This window comes from Ambystoma mexicanum, chromosome 9 (assembly GCF_040938575.1).
Source record: "Ambystoma mexicanum isolate Mex_15411 chromosome 9, UKY_AmexF1_1, whole genome shotgun sequence".
NCBI classification, from domain to species: Eukaryota; Metazoa; Chordata; class Amphibia; order Caudata; family Ambystomatidae; genus Ambystoma; species Ambystoma mexicanum.
In genome coordinates this window covers 561,650,109-561,667,716 of record NC_090931.1, presented here as the reverse complement: position 1 = coordinate 561,667,716, position 17,608 = coordinate 561,650,109, and the positions used below count along the sequence as shown (strand labels likewise).

General features: G+C 47.5%; 17 non-coding genes across 17 annotated transcripts; all 17 read right to left on the bottom strand.

Moving 5' to 3' along the window:
* Positions 1-52: 52 nt before the first annotated feature.
* Positions 53-270, bottom strand: LOC138491063 (small nucleolar RNA U3). Its single transcript, XR_011275936.1, has one exon. It is a non-coding gene; the product is annotated as a small nucleolar RNA U3 (small nucleolar RNA).
* An 823-nt stretch (positions 271-1,093) lies between these two features.
* LOC138490752 (small nucleolar RNA U3) lies at positions 1,094-1,311 on the bottom strand. The gene has a single exon (XR_011275656.1). It is a non-coding gene; the product is annotated as a small nucleolar RNA U3 (small nucleolar RNA).
* An 835-nt stretch (positions 1,312-2,146) lies between these two features.
* On the bottom strand, positions 2,147-2,364 carry LOC138490314 (small nucleolar RNA U3). The gene has a single exon (XR_011275355.1). It is a non-coding gene; the product is annotated as a small nucleolar RNA U3 (small nucleolar RNA).
* Positions 2,365-3,199: 835 nt separating this feature from the next.
* Positions 3,200-3,417, bottom strand: LOC138490313 (small nucleolar RNA U3). Its single transcript, XR_011275354.1, has one exon. It is a non-coding gene; the product is annotated as a small nucleolar RNA U3 (small nucleolar RNA).
* Positions 3,418-4,240: 823 nt separating this feature from the next.
* Positions 4,241-4,458, bottom strand: LOC138491062 (small nucleolar RNA U3). Its single transcript, XR_011275935.1, has one exon. It is a non-coding gene; the product is annotated as a small nucleolar RNA U3 (small nucleolar RNA).
* Positions 4,459-5,293: 835 nt separating this feature from the next.
* On the bottom strand, positions 5,294-5,511 carry LOC138490692 (small nucleolar RNA U3). Its single transcript, XR_011275609.1, has one exon. It is a non-coding gene; the product is annotated as a small nucleolar RNA U3 (small nucleolar RNA).
* An 835-nt stretch (positions 5,512-6,346) lies between these two features.
* LOC138491061 (small nucleolar RNA U3) lies at positions 6,347-6,564 on the bottom strand. Its single transcript, XR_011275934.1, has one exon. It is a non-coding gene; the product is annotated as a small nucleolar RNA U3 (small nucleolar RNA).
* Positions 6,565-7,387: 823 nt separating this feature from the next.
* On the bottom strand, positions 7,388-7,605 carry LOC138490751 (small nucleolar RNA U3). The gene has a single exon (XR_011275655.1). It is a non-coding gene; the product is annotated as a small nucleolar RNA U3 (small nucleolar RNA).
* Positions 7,606-8,440: 835 nt separating this feature from the next.
* On the bottom strand, positions 8,441-8,658 carry LOC138490312 (small nucleolar RNA U3). The gene has a single exon (XR_011275353.1). It is a non-coding gene; the product is annotated as a small nucleolar RNA U3 (small nucleolar RNA).
* Positions 8,659-9,493: 835 nt separating this feature from the next.
* Positions 9,494-9,711, bottom strand: LOC138490428 (small nucleolar RNA U3). The gene has a single exon (XR_011275457.1). It is a non-coding gene; the product is annotated as a small nucleolar RNA U3 (small nucleolar RNA).
* An 835-nt stretch (positions 9,712-10,546) lies between these two features.
* LOC138490690 (small nucleolar RNA U3) lies at positions 10,547-10,764 on the bottom strand. The gene has a single exon (XR_011275608.1). It is a non-coding gene; the product is annotated as a small nucleolar RNA U3 (small nucleolar RNA).
* An 835-nt stretch (positions 10,765-11,599) lies between these two features.
* LOC138491060 (small nucleolar RNA U3) lies at positions 11,600-11,817 on the bottom strand. Its single transcript, XR_011275933.1, has one exon. It is a non-coding gene; the product is annotated as a small nucleolar RNA U3 (small nucleolar RNA).
* An 823-nt stretch (positions 11,818-12,640) lies between these two features.
* Positions 12,641-12,858, bottom strand: LOC138491059 (small nucleolar RNA U3). The gene has a single exon (XR_011275932.1). It is a non-coding gene; the product is annotated as a small nucleolar RNA U3 (small nucleolar RNA).
* Positions 12,859-13,681: 823 nt separating this feature from the next.
* LOC138491058 (small nucleolar RNA U3) lies at positions 13,682-13,899 on the bottom strand. Its single transcript, XR_011275931.1, has one exon. It is a non-coding gene; the product is annotated as a small nucleolar RNA U3 (small nucleolar RNA).
* An 834-nt stretch (positions 13,900-14,733) lies between these two features.
* Positions 14,734-14,951, bottom strand: LOC138491057 (small nucleolar RNA U3). The gene has a single exon (XR_011275930.1). It is a non-coding gene; the product is annotated as a small nucleolar RNA U3 (small nucleolar RNA).
* An 835-nt stretch (positions 14,952-15,786) lies between these two features.
* On the bottom strand, positions 15,787-16,004 carry LOC138490689 (small nucleolar RNA U3). Its single transcript, XR_011275607.1, has one exon. It is a non-coding gene; the product is annotated as a small nucleolar RNA U3 (small nucleolar RNA).
* An 835-nt stretch (positions 16,005-16,839) lies between these two features.
* LOC138491056 (small nucleolar RNA U3) lies at positions 16,840-17,057 on the bottom strand. The gene has a single exon (XR_011275929.1). It is a non-coding gene; the product is annotated as a small nucleolar RNA U3 (small nucleolar RNA).
* Positions 17,058-17,608: the final 551 nt, after the last annotated feature.

The following is a 17,608-nucleotide window of genomic DNA, read 5'->3' as shown; positions in this document are numbered from 1 at the left end:
CCCTAAGAACAGGGGAGCTGTCTCTATTTTTCACCAGAATAATAAGCAGCTAACCACTCAGTTTGTGTTCCCTTCCTCCAACCCTCCTGAAAGGGAGAGAGGAACGGTCATCAATAGCAGACAGCAGCTGCATAAATGCAACACTGTCCACTTGCTTCACGCTCAGAAGAGAACACTTCAACTCTTCCTCGTGGTTAGCGAAGACCAGACACTTTCGAACACATTTCCTCAGTTAAGAACTATAGAAATGATCCCTGAAAGTATAGTCTTAATAGCACAAAGGGCAGCCCAGGCAGGTGGAAGAAGCTGCCACCCATCTCACTTAGGGTGTGAAAGCGTCTATCGTCCCAAAGGCAACAAAAAGCCCCTCCATTTCTGCATAGGAAAACCTTTCCCGCAACACCATAGAAAACATTTCCTATCCATAGCGTTGGCAAAAGATGACAAAAATGCCTGTACTTTGTAAATTTACATATTGAAGACCAGCAGCCAATAAAATTCGTCAGTGTGGATGACAGAGACAAGGGGCTCCCATGGCCCAGCCAAGGCTGGCCTCAGTAAACAGAGTGGCCATATTACGATGGCAATGAGTGTTATTCAATATCTGGGAAGCTTTGCAGTGGAATTCGAGCAAGCATAAGTGGGAGGCAACGTGAACAATGGCGGTGTGACTTTTATGAGAACGTAATGCATGTGATGGAAGGGTATTGCGCGCATTGGCCAGACAAGCATTTGAGTCGGACCTGAAAAGTACCCAGCTGAATAGGCAGATTCAAAGGCAGTACAGTGTTGTTTTCACAGAAGCACGAGGATTGCGCCAGATGAAAAACAGTGGCAAATCAGAATGGTTTAACCTTTGTGAAATGGAAGTAGGCCAGCATGCAACAGCCGGAACTTGTCGCTTGGGTCCCCCAGGGCAGCGCACAAAAGGGCCCACGGCAATTGTGTTTACCGGGGCGACGCAAGGTGTTTGGTCCATGTGGAGATTTGCACAGCTAACAAATCAGAACCCACATAATCGACAGCACAGACACCAAGCAACCCTAAGAACAGGGGAGCTGTCTCTATTTTTCACCAGAATAATAAGCAGCTAACCACTCAGTTTGTGTTCCCTTCCTCCAACCCTCCTGAAAGGGAGAGAGGAACGGTCATCAATAGCAGACAGCAGCTGCATAAATGCAACACTGTCCACTTGCTTCACGCTCAGAAGAGAACACTTCAACTCTTCCTCGTGGTTAGCGAAGACCAGACACTTTCGAACACATTTCCTCAGTTAAGAACTATAGAAATGATTCCTGAAAGTATAGTCTTAATAGCACAAAGGGCAGCCCAGGCAGGTGGAAGAAGCTGCCACCCATCTCACTTAGGGTGGGAAAGCGTCTATCGTCCCAAATGCAACAAAAAGCCCCTCCATTTCTGCATAGGAAAACCTTTCCCGCAACACCATAGAAAACATTTCCTATCCATAGCGTTGGCAAAAGATGACAAAAATGCCTGTACTTTGTAAATTTACATATTGAAGACCAGCAGCCAATAAAATTCGTCAGTGTGGATGACAGAGACAAGGGGCTCCCATGGCCCAGCCAAGGCTGGCCTCAGTAAACAGAGTGGCCATATTACGATGGCAATGAGTGTTATTCAATATCTGGGAAGCTTTGCAGTGGAATTCGACCAAGCATAAGTGGGAGGCAACGTGAACAATGGCGGTGTGACTTTTATGAGAACGTAATGCATGTGATGGAAGGGTATTGCGCGCATTGGCCAGACAAGCATTTGAGTCGGACCTGAAAAGTACCCAGCTGAATAGGCAGATTCAAATCCCCCAAAGGGGCAGTACAGTGTTGTTTTCACAGAAGCACGAGGATTGCGCCAGATGGAAAACAGTGGCAAATCAGAATGGCTTAACCTTTGTGAAATGGAAGTAGGCCAGCATGCAACAGCCGGAACTTGTCGCTTGGGTCCCCCAGGGCAGCGCACAAAAGGGCCCACGGCCAATTGTGTTTACCGGGGCGACGCAAGGTGTTTGGTCCATGTGGAGATTTGCACAGCTAACAAATCAGAACCCACATAATCGACAGCACAGACACCAAGCAACCCTAAGAACAGGGGAGCTGTCTCTATTTTTCACCAGAATAATAAGCAGCTAACCACTCAGTTTGTGTTCCCTTCCTCCAACCCTCCTGAAAGGGAGAGAGGAACGGTCATCAATAGCAGACAGCATCTGCATAAATGCAACACTGTTCACTTGCTTCACGCTCAGAAGAGAACACTTCAACTCTTCCTCGTGGTTAGCGAAGACCAGACACTTTCGAACACATTTCCTCAGTTAAGAACTATAGAAATGATCCCTGAAAGTATAGTCTTAATAGCACAAAGGGCAGCCCAGGCAGGTGGAAGAAGCTGCCACCCATCTCACTTAGGGTGGGAAAGCGTCTATCGTCCCAAAGGCAACAAAAAGCCCCTCCATTTCTGCATAGGAAAACCTTTCCCACAACACCATAGAAAACATTTCCTATCCATAGCGTTGGCAAAAGATGACAAAAATGCCTGTACTTTGTAAATTTACATATTGAAGACCAGCAGCCAATAAAATTCGTCAGTGTGGATGACAGAGACAAGGGGCTCCCATGGCCCAGCCAAGGCTGGCCTCAGTAAACAGAGTGGCCATATTACGATGGCAATGAGTGTTATTCAATATCTGGGAAGCTTTGCAGTGGAATTCGACCAAGCATAAGTGGGAGGCAACGTGAACAATGGCGGTGTGACTTTTATGAGAACGTAATGCATGTGATGGAAGGGTATTGCGCGCATTGGCCAGACAAGCATTTGAGTCGGACCTGAAAAGTACCCAGCTGAATAGGCAGATTCAAATCCCCCAAAGGGGCAGTACAGTGTTGTTTTCACAGAAGCACGAGGATTGCGCCAGATGGAAAACAGTGGCAAATCAGAATGGCTTAACCTTTGTGAAATGGAAGTAGGCCAGCATGCAACAGCCGGAACTTGTCGCTTGGGTCCCCCAGGGCAGCGCACAAAAGGGCCCACGGCCAATTGTGTTTACCGGGGCGACGCAAGGTGTTTGGTCCATGTGGAGATTTGCACAGCTAACAAATCAGAACCCACATAATCGACAGCACAGACACCAAGCAACCCTAAGAACAGGGGAGCTGTCTCTATTTTTCACCAGAATAATAAGCAGCTAACCACTCAGTTTGTGTTCCCTTCCTCCAACCCTCCTGAAAGGGAGAGAGGAACGGTCATCAATAGCAGACAGCATCTGCATAAATGCAACACTGTTCACTTGCTTCACGCTCAGAAGAGAACACTTCAACTCTTCCTCGTGGTTAGCGAAGACCAGACACTTTCGAACACATTTCCTCAGTTAAGAACTATAGAAATGATCCCTGAAAGTATAGTCTTAATAGCACAAAGGGCAGCCCAGGCAGGTGGAAGAAGCTGCCACCCATCTCACTTAGGGTGGGAAAGCGTCTATCGTCCCAAAGGCAACAAAAAGCCCCTCCATTTCTGCATAGGAAAACCTTTCCCACAACACCATAGAAAACATTTCCTATCCATAGCGTTGGCAAAAGATGACAAAAATGCCTGTACTTTGGAAATTTACATATTGAAGACCAGCAGCCAATAAAATTCGTCAGTGTGGATGACAGAGACAAGGGGCTCCCATGGCCCAGCCAAGGCTGGCCTCAGTAAACAGAGTGGCCATATTACGATGGCAATGAGTGTTATTCAATATCTGGGAAGCTTTGCAGTGGAATTCGAGCAAGCATAAGTGGGAGGCAACGTGAACAATGGCGGTGTGACTTTTATGAGAACGTAATGCATGTGATGGAAGGGTATTGCGCGCATTGGCCAGACAAGCATTTGAGTCGGACCTGAAAAGTACCCAGCTGAATAGGCAGATTCAAAGGCAGTACAGTGTTGTTTTCACAGAAGCACGAGGATTGCGCCAGTTGAAAAACAGTGGCAAATCAGAATGGCTTAACCTTTGTGAAATGGAAGTAGGCCAGCATGCAACAGCCGGAACTTGTCGCTTGGGTCCCCCAGGGCAGCGCACAAAAGGGCCCACGGCAATTGTGTTTACCGGGGCGACGCAAGGTGTTTGGTCCATGTGGAGATTTGCACAGCTAACAAATCAGAACCCACATAATCGACAGCACAGACACCAAGCAACCCTAAGAACAGGGGAGCTGTCTCTATTTTTCACCAGAATAATAAGCAGCTAACCACTCAGTTTGTGTTCCCTTCCTCCAACCCTCCTGAAAGGGAGAGAGGAACGGTCATCAATAGCAGACAGCAGCTGCATAAATGCAACACTGTCCACTTGCTTCACGCTCAGAAGAGAACACTTCAACTCTTCCTCGTGGTTAGCGAAGACCAGACACTTTCGAACACATTTCCTCAGTTAAGAACTATAGAAATGATCCCTGAAAGTATAGTCTTAATAGCACAAAGGGCAGCCCAGGCAGGTGGAAGAAGCTGCCACCCATCTCACTTAGGGTGGGAAAGCGTCTATCGTCCCAAAGGCAACAAAAAGCCCCTCCATTTCTGCATAGGAAAACCTTTCCCGCAACACCATAGAAAACATTTCCTATCCATAGCGTTGGCAAAAGATGACAAAAATGCCTGTACTTTGTAAATTTACATATTGAAGACCAGCAGCCAATAAAATTCGTCAGTGTGGATGACAGAGACAAGGGGCTCCCATGGCCCAGCCAAGGCTGGCCTCAGTAAACAGAGTGGCCATATTACGATGGCAATGAGTGTTATTCAATATCTGGGAAGCTTTGCAGTGGAATTCAAGCAAGCATAAGTGGGAGGCAACGTGAACAATGGCGGTGTGACTTTTATGAGAACGTAATGCATGTGATGGAAGGGTATTGCGCGCATTGGCCAGACAAGCATTTGAGTCGGACCTGAAAAGTACCCAGCTGAATAGGCAGATTCAAATCCCCCAAAGGGGCAGTACAGTGTTGTTTTCACAGAAGCACGAGGATTGCGCCAGATGGAAAACAGTGGCAAATCAGAATGGCTTAACCTTTGTGAAATGGAAGTAGGCCAGCATGCAACAGCCGGAACTTGTCGCTTGGGTCCCCCAGGGCAGCGCACAAAAGGGCCCACGGCCAATTGTGTTTACCGGGGCGACGCAAGGTGTTTGGTCCATGTGGAGATTTGCACAGCTAACAAATCAGAACCCACATAATCGACAGCACAGACACCAAGCAACCCTAAGAACAGGAGAGCTGTCTCTATTTTTCACCAGAATAATAAGCAGCTAACCACTCAGTTTGTGTTCCCTTCCTCCAACCCTCCTGAAAGGGAGAGAGGAACGGTCATCAATAGCAGACAGCAGCTGCATAAATGCAACACTGTTCACTTGCTTCACGCTCAGAAGAGAACACTTCAACTCTTCCTCGTGGTTAGCGAAGACCAGACACTTTCGAACACATTTCCTCAGTTAAGAACTATAGAAATGATCCCTGAAAGTATAGTCTTAATAGCACAAAGGGCAGCCCAGGCAGGTGGAAGAAGCTGCCACCCATCTCACTTAGGGTGGGAAAGCGTCTATCGTCCCAAAGGCAACAAAAAGCCCCTCCATTTCTGCATAGGAAAACCTTTCCCGCAACACCATAGAAAACATTTCCTATCCATAGCGTTGGCAAAAGATGACAAAAATGCCTGTACTTTGTAAATTTACATATTGAAGACCAGCAGCCAATAAAATTCGTCAGTGTGGATGACAGAGACAAGGGGCTCCCATGGCCCAGCCAAGGCTGGCCTCAGTAAACAGAGTGGCCATATTACGATGGCAATGAGTGTTATTCAATATCTGGGAAGCTTTGCAGTGGAATTCGAGCAAGCATAAGTGGGAGGCAACGTGAACAATGGCGGTGTGACTTTTATGAGAACGTAATGCATGTGATGGAAGGGTATTGCGCGCATTGGCCAGACAAGCATTTGAGTCGGACCTGAAAAGTACCCAGCTGAATAGGCAGATTCAAATCCCCCAAAAGGGCAGTACAGTGTTGTTTTCACAGAAGCACGAGGATTGCGCCAGATGGAAAACAGTGGCAAATCAGAATGGCTTAACCTTTGTGAAATGGAAGTAGGCCAGCATGCAACAGCCGGAACTTGTCGCTTGGGTCCCCCAGGGCAGCGCACAAAAGGGCCCACGGCCAATTGTGTTTACCGGGGCGACGCAAGGTGTTTGGTCCATGTGGAGATTTGCACAGCTAACAAATCAGAACCCACATAATCGACAGCACAGACACCAAGCAACCCTAAGAACAGGGGAGCTGTCTCTATTTTTCACCAGAATAATAAGCAGCTAACCACTCAGTTTGTGTTCCCTTCCTCCAACCCTCCTGAAAGGGAGAGAGGAACGGTCATCAATAGCAGACAGCAGCTGCATAAATGCAACACTGTCCACTTGCTTCACGCTCAGAAGAGAACACTTCAACTCTTCCTCGTGGTTAGCGAAGACCAGACACTTTCGAACACATTTCCTCAGTTAAGAACTATAGAAATGATCCCTGAAAGTATAGTCTTAATAGCACAAAGGGCAGCCCAGGCAGGTGGAAGAAGCTGCCACCCATCTCACTTAGGGTGGGAAAGCGTCTATCGTCCCAAAGGCAACAAAAAGCCCCTCCATTTCTGCATAGGAAAACCTTTCCCGCAACACCATAGAAAACATTTCCTATCCATAGCGTTGGCAAAAGATGACAAAAATGCCTGTACTTTGTAAATTTACATATTGAAGACCAGCAGCCAATAAAATTCGTCAGTGTGGATGACAGAGACAAGGGGCTCCCATGGCCCAGCCAAGGCTGGCCTCAGTAAACAGAGTGGCCATATTACGATGGCAATGAGTGTTATTCAATATCTGGGAAGCTTTGCAGTGGAATTCGAGCAAGCATAAGTGGGAGGCAACGTGAACAATGGCGGTGTGACTTTTATGAGAACGTAATGCATGTGATGGAAGGGTATTGCGCGCATTGGCCAGACAAGCATTTGAGTCGGACCTGAAAAGTACCCAGCTGAATAGGCAGATTCAAAGGCAGTACAGTGTTGTTTTCACAGAAGCACGAGGATTGCGCCAGATGAAAAACAGTGGCAAATCAGAATGGCTTAACCTTTGTGAAATGGAAGTAGGCCAGCATGCAACAGCCGGAACTTGTCGCTTGGGTCCCCCAGGGCAGCGCACAAAAGGGCCCACGGCAATTGTGTTTACCGGGGCGACGCAAGGTGTTTGGTCCATGTGGAGATTTGCACAGCTAACAAATCAGAACCCACATAATCGACAGCACAGACACCAAGCAACCCTAAGAACAGGGGAGCTGTCTCTATTTTTCACCAGAATAATAAGCAGCTAACCACTCAGTTTGTGTTCCCTTCCTCCAACCCTCCTGAAAGGGAGAGAGGAACGGTCATCAATAGCAGACAGCAGCTGCATAAATGCAACACTGTCCACTTGCTTCACGCTCAGAAGAGAACACTTCAACTCTTCCTCGTGGTTAGCGAAGACCAGACACTTTCGAACACATTTCCTCAGTTAAGAACTATAGAAATGATTCCTGAAAGTATAGTCTTAATAGCACAAAGGGCAGCCCAGGCAGGTGGAAGAAGCTGCCACCCATCTCACTTAGGGTGGGAAAGCGTCTATCGTCCCAAATGCAACAAAAAGCCCCTCCATTTCTGCATAGGAAAACCTTTCCCGCAACACCATAGAAAACATTTCCTATCCATAGCGTTGGCAAAAGATGACAAAAATGCCTGTACTTTGTAAATTTACATATTGAAGACCAGCAGCCAATAAAATTCGTCAGTGTGGATGACAGAGACAAGGGGCTCCCATGGCCCAGCCAAGGCTGGCCTCAGTAAACAGAGTGGCCATATTACGATGGCAATGAGTGTTATTCAATATCTGGGAAGCTTTGCAGTGGAATTCGACCAAGCATAAGTGGGAGGCAACGTGAACAATGGCGGTGTGACTTTTATGAGAACGTAATGCATGTGATGGAAGGGTATTGCGCGCATTGGCCAGACAAGCATTTGAGTCGGACCTGAAAAGTACCCAGCTGAATAGGCAGATTCAAATCCCCCAAAGGGGCAGTACAGTGTTGTTTTCACAGAAGCACGAGGATTGCGCCAGATGGAAAACAGTGGCAAATCAGAATGGCTTAACCTTTGTGAAATGGAAGTAGGCCAGCATGCAACAGCCGGAACTTGTCGCTTGGGTCCCCCAGGGCAGCGCACAAAAGGGCCCACGGCCAATTGTGTTTACCGGGGCGACGCAAGGTGTTTGGTCCATGTGGAGATTTGCACAGCTAACAAATCAGAACCCACATAATCGACAGCACAGACACCAAGCAACCCTAAGAACAGGGGAGCTGTCTCTATTTTTCACCAGAATAATAAGCAGCTAACCACTCAGTTTGTGTTCCCTTCCTCCAACCCTCCTGAAAGGGAGAGAGGAACGGTCATCAATAGCAGACAGCATCTGCATAAATGCAACACTGTTCACTTGCTTCACGCTCAGAAGAGAACACTTCAACTCTTCCTCGTGGTTAGCGAAGACCAGACACTTTCGAACACATTTCCTCAGTTAAGAACTATAGAAATGATCCCTGAAAGTATAGTCTTAATAGCACAAAGGGCAGCCCAGGCAGGTGGAAGAAGCTGCCACCCATCTCACTTAGGGTGGGAAAGCGTCTATCGTCCCAAAGGCAACAAAAAGCCCCTCCATTTCTGCATAGGAAAACCTTTCCCACAACACCATAGAAAACATTTCCTATCCATAGCGTTGGCAAAAGATGACAAAAATGCCTGTACTTTGTAAATTTACATATTGAAGACCAGCAGCCAATAAAATTCGTCAGTGTGGATGACAGAGACAAGGGGCTCCCATGGCCCAGCCAAGGCTGGCCTCAGTAAACAGAGTGGCCATATTACGATGGCAATGAGTGTTATTCAATATCTGGGAAGCTTTGCAGTGGAATTCGACCAAGCATAAGTGGGAGGCAACGTGAACAATGGCGGTGTGACTTTTATGAGAACGTAATGCATGTGATGGAAGGGTATTGCGCGCATTGGCCAGACAAGCATTTGAGTCGGACCTGAAAAGTACCCAGCTGAATAGGCAGATTCAAATCCCCCAAAGGGGCAGTACAGTGTTGTTTTCACAGAAGCACGAGGATTGCGCCAGATGGAAAACAGTGGCAAATCAGAATGGCTTAACCTTTGTGAAATGGAAGTAGGCCAGCATGCAACAGCCGGAACTTGTCGCTTGGGTCCCCCAGGGCAGCGCACAAAAGGGCCCACGGCCAATTGTGTTTACCGGGGCGACGCAAGGTGTTTGGTCCATGTGGAGATTTGCACAGCTAACAAATCAGAACCCACATAATCGACAGCACAGACACCAAGCAACCCTAAGAACAGGGGAGCTGTCTCTATTTTTCACCAGAATAATAAGCAGCTAACCCCTCAGTTTGTGTTCCCTTCCTCCAACCCTCCTGAAAGGGAGAGAGGAACGGTCATCAATAGCAGACAGCATCTGCATAAATGCAACACTGTTCACTTGCTTCACGCTCAGAAGAGAACACTTCAACTCTTCCTCGTGGTTAGCGAAGACCAGACACTTTCGAACACATTTCCTCAGTTAAGAACTATAGAAATGATCCCTGAAAGTATAGTCTTAATAGCACAAAGGGCAGCCCAGGCAGGTGGAAGAAGCTGCCACCCATCTCACTTAGGGTGGGAAAGCGTCTATCGTCCCAAAGGCAACAAAAAGCCCCTCCATTTCTGCATAGGAAAACCTTTCCCACAACACCATAGAAAACATTTCCTATCCATAGCGTTGGCAAAAGATGACAAAAATGCCTGTACTTTGGAAATTTACATATTGAAGACCAGCAGCCAATAAAATTCGTCAGTGTGGATGACAGAGACAAGGGGCTCCCATGGCCCAGCCAAGGCTGGCCTCAGTAAACAGAGTGGCCATATTACGATGGCAATGAGTGTTATTCAATATCTGGGAAGCTTTGCAGTGGAATTCGAGCAAGCATAAGTGGGAGGCAACGTGAACAATGGCGGTGTGACTTTTATGAGAACGTAATGCATGTGATGGAAGGGTATTGCGCGCATTGGCCAGACAAGCATTTGAGTCGGACCTGAAAAGTACCCAGCTGAATAGGCAGATTCAAATCCCCCAAAGGGGCAGTACAGTGTTGTTTTCACAGAAGCACGAGGATTGCGCCAGATGGAAAACAGTGGCAAATCAGAATGGCTTAACCTTTGTGAAATGGAAGTAGGCCAGCATGCAACAGCCGGAACTTGTCGCTTGGGTCCCCCAGGGCAGCGCACAAAAGGGCCCACGGCCAATTGTGTTTACCGGGGCGACGCAAGGTGTTTGGTCCATGTGGAGATTTGCACAGCTAACAAATCAGAACCCACATAATCGACAGCACAGACACCAAGCAACCCTAAGAACAGGGGAGCTGTCTCTATTTTTCACCAGAATAATAAGCAGCTAACCACTCAGTTTGTGTTCCCTTCCTCCAACCCTCCTGAAAGGGAGAGAGGAACGGTCATCAATAGCAGACAGCAGCTGCATAAATGCAACACTGTTCACTTGCTTCACGCTCAGAAGAGAACACTTCAACTCTTCCTCGTGGTTAGCGAAGACCAGACACTTTCGAACACATTTCCTCAGTTAAGAACTATAGAAATGATCCCTGAAAGTATAGTCTTAATAGCACAAAGGGCAGCCCAGGCAGGTGGAAGAAGCTGCCACCCATCTCACTTAGGGTGGGAAAGCGTCTATCGTCCCAAAGGCAACAAAAAGCCCCTCCATTTCTGCATAGGAAAACCTTTCCCGCAACACCATAGAAAACATTTCCTATCCATAGCGTTGGCAAAAGATGACAAAAATGCCTGTACTTTGTAAATTTACATATTGAAGACCAGCAGCCAATAAAATTCGTCAGTGTGGATGACAGAGACAAGGGGCTCCCATGGCCCAGCCAAGGCTGGCCTCAGTAAACAGAGTGGCCATATTACGATGGCAATGAGTGTTATTCAATATCTGGGAAGCTTTGCAGTGGAATTCGAGCAAGCATAAGTGGGAGGCAACGTGAACAATGGCGGTGTGACTTTTATGAGAACGTAATGCATGTGATGGAAGGGTATTGCGCGCATTGGCCAGACAAGCATTTGAGTCGGACCTGAAAAGTACCCAGCTGAATAGGCAGATTCAAATCCCCCAAAAGGGCAGTACAGTGTTGTTTTCACAGAAGCACGAGGATTGCGCCAGATGGAAAACAGTGGCAAATCAGAATGGCTTAACCTTTGTGAAATGGAAGTAGGCCAGCATGCAACAGCCGGAACTTGTCGCTTGGGTCCCCCAGGGCAGCGCACAAAAGGGCCCACGGCCAATTGTGTTTACCGGGGCGACGCAAGGTGTTTGGTCCATGTGGAGATTTGCACAGCTAACAAATCAGAACCCACATAATCGACAGCACAGACACCAAGCAACCCTAAGAACAGGGGAGCTGTCTCTATTTTTCACCAGAATAATAAGCAGCTAACCACTCAGTTTGTGTTCCCTTCCTCCAACCCTCCTGAAAGGGAGAGAGGAACGGTCATCAATAGCAGACAGCAGCTGCATAAATGCAACACTGTCCACTTGCTTCACGCTCAGAAGAGAACACTTCAACTCTTCCTCGTGGTTAGCGAAGACCAGACACTTTCGAACACATTTCCTCAGTTAAGAACTATAGAAATGATCCCTGAAAGTATAGTCTTAATAGCACAAAGGGCAGCCCAGGCAGGTGGAAGAAGCTGCCACCCATCTCACTTAGGGTGGGAAAGCGTCTATCGTCCCAAAGGCAACAAAAAGCCCCTCCATTTCTGCATAGGAAAACCTTTCCCGCAACACCATAGAAAACATTTCCTATCCATAGCGTTGGCAAAAGATGACAAAAATGCCTGTACTTTGTAAATTTACATATTGAAGACCAGCAGCCAATAAAATTCGTCAGTGTGGATGACAGAGACAAGGGGCTCCCATGGCCCAGCCAAGGCTGGCCTCAGTAAACAGAGTGGCCATATTACGATGGCAATGAGTGTTATTCAATATCTGGGAAGCTTTGCAGTGGAATTCGAGCAAGCATAAGTGGGAGGCAACGTGAACAATGGCGGTGTGACTTTTATGAGAACGTAATGCATGTGATGGAAGGGTATTGCGCGCATTGGCCAGACAAGCATTTGAGTCGGACCTGAAAAGTACCCAGCTGAATAGGCAGATTCAAAGGCAGTACAGTGTTGTTTTCACAGAAGCACGAGGATTGCGCCAGATGAAAAACAGTGGCAAATCAGAATGGCTTAACCTTTGTGAAATGGAAGTAGGCCAGCATGCAACAGCCGGAACTTGTCGCTTGGGTCCCCCAGGGCAGCGCACAAAAGGGCCCACGGCAATTGTGTTTACCGGGGCGACGCAAGGTGTTTGGTCCATGTGGAGATTTGCACAGCTAACAAATCAGAACCCACATAATCGACAGCACAGACACCAAGCAACCCTAAGAACAGGGGAGCTGTCTCTATTTTTCACCAGAATAATAAGCAGCTAACCACTCAGTTTGTGTTCCCTTCCTCCAACCCTCCTGAAAGGGAGAGAGGAACGGTCATCAATAGCAGACAGCAGCTGCATAAATGCAACACTGTCCACTTGCTTCACGCTCAGAAGAGAACACTTCAACTCTTCCTCGTGGTTAGCGAAGACCAGACACTTTCGAACACATTTCCTCAGTTAAGAACTATAGAAATGATCCCTGAAAGTATAGTCTTAATAGCACAAAGGGCAGCCCAGGCAGGTGGAAGAAGCTGCCACCAATCTCACTTAGGGTGGGAAAGCGTCTATCGTCCCAAAGGCAACAAAAAGCCCCTCCATTTCTGCATAGGAAAACCTTTCCCGCAACCCCATAGAAAACATTTCCTATCCATAGCGTTGGCAAAAGATGACAAAAATGCCTGTACTTTGTAAATTTACATATTGAAGACCAGCAGCCAATAAAATTCGTCAGTGTGGATGACAGAGACAAGGGGCTCCCATGGCCCAGCCAAGGCTGGCCTCAGTAAACAGAGTGGCCATATTACGATGGCAATGAGTGTTATTCAATATCTGGGAAGCTTTGCAGTGGAATTCGAGCAAGCATAAGTGGGAGGCAACGTGAACAATGGCGGTGTGACTTTTATGAGAACGTAATGCATGTGATGGAAGGGTATTGCGCGCATTGGCCAGACAAGCATTTGAGTCGGACCTGAAAAGTACCCAGCTGAATAGGCAGATTCAAAGGCAGTACAGTGTTGTTTTCACAGAAGCACGAGGATTGCGCCAGATGAAAAACAGTGGCAAATCAGAATGGCTTAACCTTTGTGAAATGGAAGTAGGCCAGCATGCAACAGCCGGAACTTGTCGCTTGGGTCCCCCAGGGCAGCGCACAAAAGGGCCCACGGCAATTGTGTTTACCGGGGCGACGCAAGGTGTTTGGTCCATGTGGAGATTTGCACAGCTAACAAATCAGAACCCACATAATCGACAGCACAGACACCAAGCAACCCTAAGAACAGGGGAGCTGTCTCTATTTTTCACCAGAATAATAAGCAGCTAACCACTCAGTTTGTGTTCCCTTCCTCCAACCCTCCTGAAAGGGAGAGAGGAACGGTCATCAATAGCAGACAGCAGCTGCATAAATGCAACACTGTCCACTTGCTTCACGCTCAGAAGAGAACACTTCAACTCTTCCTCGTGGTTAGCGAAGACCAGACACTTTCGAACACATTTCCTCAGTTAAGAACTATAGAAATGATCCCTGAAAGTATAGTCTTAATAGCACAAAGGGCAGCCCAGGCAGGTGGAAGAAGCTGCCACCAATCTCACTTAGGGTGGGAAAGCGTCTATCGTCCCAAAGGCAACAAAAAGCCCCTCCATTTCTGCATAGGAAAACCTTTCCCGCAACCCCATAGAAAACATTTCCTATCCATAGCGTTGGCAAAAGATGACAAAAATGCCTGTACTTTGTAAATTTACATATTGAAGACCAGCAGCCAATAAAATTCGTCAGTGTGGATGACAGAGACAAGGGGCTCCCATGGCCCAGCCAAGGCTGGCCTCAGTAAACAGAGTGGCCATATTACGATGGCAATGAGTGTTATTCAATATCTGGGAAGCTTTGCAGTGGAATTCGAGCAAGCATAAGTGGGAGGCAACGTGAACAATGGCGGTGTGACTTTTATGAGAACGTAATGCATGTGATGGAAGGGTATTGCGCGCATTGGCCAGACAAGCATTTGAGTCGGACCTGAAAAGTACCCAGCTGAATAGGCAGATTCAAATCCCCCAAAGGGGCAGTACAGTGTTGTTTTCACAGAAGCACGAGGATTGCGCCAGATGAAAAACAGTGGCAAATCAGAATGGCTTAACCTTTGTGAAATGGAAGTAGGCCAGCATGCAACAGCCGGAACTTGTCGCTTGGGTCCCCCAGGGCAGCGCACAAAAGGGCCCACGGCAATTGTGTTTACCGGGGCGACGCAAGGTGTTTGGTCCATGTGGAGATTTGCACAGCTAACAAATCAGAACCCACATAATCGACAGCACAGACACCAATCAACCCTAAGAACAGGGGAGCTGTCTCTATTTTTCACCAGAATAATAAGCAGCTAACCACTCAGTTTGTGTTCCCTTCCTCCAACCCTCCTGAAAGGGAGAGAGGAACGGTCATCAATAGCAGACAGCAGCTGCATAAATGCAACACTGTCCACTTGCTTCACGCTCAGAAGAGAACACTTCAACTCTTCCTCGTGGTTAGCGAAGACCAGACACTTTCGAACACATTTCCTCAGTTAAGAACTATAGAAATGATCCCTGAAAGTATAGTCTTAATAGCACAAAGGGCAGCCCAGGCAGGTGGAAGAAGCTGCCACCCATCTCACTTAGGGTGGGAAAGCGTCTATCGTCCCAAATGCAACAAAAAGCCCCTCCATTTCTGCATAGGAAAACCTTTCCCGCAACACCATAGAAAACATTTCCTATCCATAGCGTTGGCAAAAGATGACAAAAATGCCTGTACTTTGTAAATTTACATATTGAAGACCAGTAGCCAATAAAATTCGTCAGTGTGGATGACAGAGACAAGGGGCTCCCATGGCCCAGCCAAGGCTGGCCTCAGTAAACAGAGTGGCCATATTACGATGGCAATGAGTGTTATTCAATATCTGGGAAGCTTTGCAGTGGAATTCGAGCAAGCATAAGTGGGAGGCAACGTGAACAATGGCGGTGTGACTTTTATGAGAACGTAATGCATGTGATGGAAGGGTATTGCGCGCATTGGCCAGACAAGCATTTGAGTCGGACCTGAAAAGTACCCAGCTGAATAGGCAGATTCAAATCCCCCAAAGGGGCAGTACAGTGTTGTTTTCACAGAAGCACGAGGATTGCGCCAGATGGAAAACAGTGGCAAATCAGAATGGCTTAACCTTTGTGAAATGGAAGTAGGCCAGCATGCAACAGCCGGAACTTGTCGCTTGGGTCCCCCAGGGCAGCGCACAAAAGGGCCCACGGCCAATTGTGTTTACCGGGGCGACGCAAGGTGTTTGGTCCATGTGGAGATTTGCACAGCTAACAAATCAGAACCCACATAATCGACAGCACAGACACCAATCAACCCTAAGAACAGGGGAGCTGTCTCTATTTTTCACCAGAATAATAAGCAGCTAACCACTCAGTTTGTGTTCCCTTCCTCCAACCCTCCTGAAAGGGAGAGAGGAACGGTCATCAATAGCAGACAGCAGCTGCATAAATGCAACACTGTTCACTTGCTTCACGCTCAGAAGAGAACACTTCAACTCTTCCTCGTGGTTAGCGAAGACCAGACACTTTCGAACACATTTCCTCAGTTAAGAACTATAGAAATGATCCCTGAAAGTATAGTCTTAATAGCACAAAGGGCAGCCCAGGCAGGTGGAAGAAGCTGCCACCCATCTCACTTAGGGTGGGAAAGCGTCTATCGTCCCAAAGGCAACAAAAAGCCCCTCCATTTCTGCATAGGAAAACCTTTCCCGCAACACCATAGAAAACATTTCCTATCCATAGCGTTGGCAAAAGATGACAAAAATGCCTGTACTTTGTAAATTTACATATTGAAGACCAGCAGCCAATAAAATTCGTCAGTGTGGATGACAGAGACAAGGGGCTCCCATGGCCCAGCCAAGGCTGGCCTCAGTAAACAGAGTGGCCATATTACGATGGCAATGAGTGTTATTCAATATCTGGGAAGCTTTGCAGTGGAATTCGAGCAAGCATAAGTGGGAGGCAACGTGAACAATGGCGGTGTGACTTTTATGAGAACGTAATGCATGTGATGGAAGGGTATTGCGCGCATTGGCCAGACAAGCATTTGAGTCGGACCTGAAAAGTACCCAGCTGAATAGGCAGATTCAAATCCCCCAAAAGGGCAGTACAGTGTTGTTTTCACAGAAGCACGAGGATTGCGCCAGATGGAAAACAGTGGCAAATCAGAATGGCTTAACCTTTGTGAAATGGAAGTAGGCCAGCATGCAACAGCCGGAACTTGTCGCTTGGGTCCCCCAGGGCAGCGCACAAAAGGGCCCACGGCCAATTGTGTTTACCGGGGCGACGCAAGGTGTTTGGTCCATGTGGAGATTTGCACAGCTAACAAATCAGAACCCACATAATCGACAGCACAGACACCAAGCAACCCTAAGAACAGGGGAGCTGTCTCTATTTTTCACCAGAATAATAAGCAGCTAACCACTCAGTTTGTGTTCCCTTCCTCCAACCCTCCTGAAAGGGAGAGAGGAACGGTCATCAATAGCAGACAGCAGCTGCATAAATGCAACACTGTCCACTTGCTTCACGCTCAGAAGAGAACACTTCAACTCTTCCTCGTGGTTAGCGAAGACCAGACACTTTCGAACACATTTCCTCAGTTAAGAACTATAGAAATGATCCCTGAAAGTATAGTCTTAATAGCACAAAGGGCAGCCCAGGCAGGTGGAAGAAGCTGCCACCCATCTCACTTAGGGTGGGAAAGCGTCTATCGTCCCAAAGGCAACAAAAAGCCCCTCCATTTCTGCATAGGAAAACCTTTCCCGCAACACCATAGAAAACATTTCCTATCCATAGCGTTGGCAAAAGATGACAAAAATGCCTGTACTTTGTAAATTTACATATTGAAGACCAGCAGCCAATAAAATTCGTCAGTGTGGATGACAGAGACAAGGGGCTCCCATGGCCCAGCCAAGGCTGGCCTCAGTAAACAGAGTGGCCATATTACGATGGCAATGAGTGTTATTCAATATCTGGGAAGCTTTGCAGTGGAATTCGAGCAAGCATAAGTGGGAGGCAACGTGAACAATGGCGGTGTGACTTTTATGAGAACGTAATGCATGTGATGGAAGGGTATTGCGCGCATTGGCCAGACAAGCATTTGAGTCGGACCTGAAAAGTACCCAGCTGAATAGGCAGATTCAAAGGCAGTACAGTGTTGTTTTCACAGAAGCACGAGGATTGCGCCAG